Consider the following 1,418-nt stretch of genomic DNA (forward strand, 5'->3'; position numbering starts at 1 on the left):
TCTCTCTCTCTCTCTCTCTCCACAAATAGGTCAAACAGGTACCTAAGATTAAACGTGTGACCAGAAGGCAACATACAAAGAAAAAAGGATAAGGATGATACATGTTTGACGGGAGAGAGGGTGCAGATCACAACCGAGCATCCGCCAATCACCTACGAAAAGCACATTTAACTCATACTTCTTGACAGGAAACAAGACGGAAAGAAAGTCAAAGAAAACAGCCCACCGTAGTGAAACTTGTATAACGAAAATCATCCTGTCTCGTCTTAACATGGGCGACCAGTCTCCAACACTACTTCCTCAAGACACAGAGGTCGACAGGCGGGTCAAACGACGCTAGGACAATACTAAAACCCAGTGCACACTGCCAATTAGATTCAGTTGAATTCAGTTGAATTCAGCCGCCGCCATCCAGCTTTTCCTCTACGTAGTGGCAAAAGCTACCTGCCATCGTGGCAAAATTCGGTTGAATTCGAAAGTGACCTTCAAAAACAAAGCAGTTTGTCTTTCGAGGCAGACGAGTTTGTTTTTCCGAGGTCGCGAGTCGAATGATCAGATTCCTACAGATATACATAGTTATGGACAGGGAAATTTTAGAGAAGCTGATACTGATATATCTAGACAACTATCGATTTTTCCCATGTCAGTAGGATTCAAGAACCTCTCGACACAACAACAGCGATATGCCGCACTCAAGAAAGGAAATAGCTTTTAGTTTTAGTAGAGGTTTTACGGCGCTCACAACTGCATAAGGTCATGAGTGCCAGAAGATTAGAGGTGTTACAAGAGAGTAACAAACATAAAAAAAAGAAGAAAGGGAGATATGGACGATAGATGTTTGATAGGAAAGAAGAAGCAAACCACACCAAAGCATCCGCCAACCACCCACAGGAAATGGCTGTGTTGTGAACGGTAACTTGTGTGTTTAAAAACACAACAAGTGAGTGGTCTATTAGCAGTGTGCACTGAAGCCGCCATTAATCGACCCGACCCGATAGGATCCGATCCACAATGGGCATCCGGTATCACCAGCAACGCACGCACGGACATTTGATTTATTGGATAGATTACGAGTCGGCGGTCAGTGCGCTTGTCCACTGAACATGGTCAAATCAAACCAGGGAGCCCTGGCCAGGCCACTCTCGACCAGAGCCTGATCAGGTTTACGCAAAACCAGCTTGAGCGAAATCTACTTAGAGTGGTCGCTGACCAATAAAAAAAACGGAGATGCTCATTTGCTAGCCAATCAAAAAGTGAGAAACGTGATCGCAAACCACGGGGCATTGTAGAAGTCAGAACTTTACAGACGGCAACAAACCACGAAAAACATAAATGAACCAATCAGCTGACAGCCACGCCACAAACGGTTCAGAAACGTGTGGATGATACTAATCTTGCTATCTTAGTGAGGAAAATTG

At 44.5% G+C, this 1,418-nt stretch overlaps 1 protein-coding gene across 1 annotated transcript in view; it reads right to left on the minus strand.

The window, feature by feature from the left end:
• The window catches only part of LOC101857583 (glypican-6), a gene marked incomplete in the record, with an annotated part of 96,779 nt that overhangs the window by 34,365 nt on the left and 60,996 nt on the right, over positions 1-1,418 (minus strand).

Source organism: Aplysia californica, unplaced genomic scaffold (genome assembly GCF_000002075.1).
Source record: "Aplysia californica isolate F4 #8 unplaced genomic scaffold, AplCal3.0 scaffold00410, whole genome shotgun sequence".
NCBI classification, from domain to species: Eukaryota; Metazoa; Mollusca; class Gastropoda; order Aplysiida; family Aplysiidae; genus Aplysia; species Aplysia californica.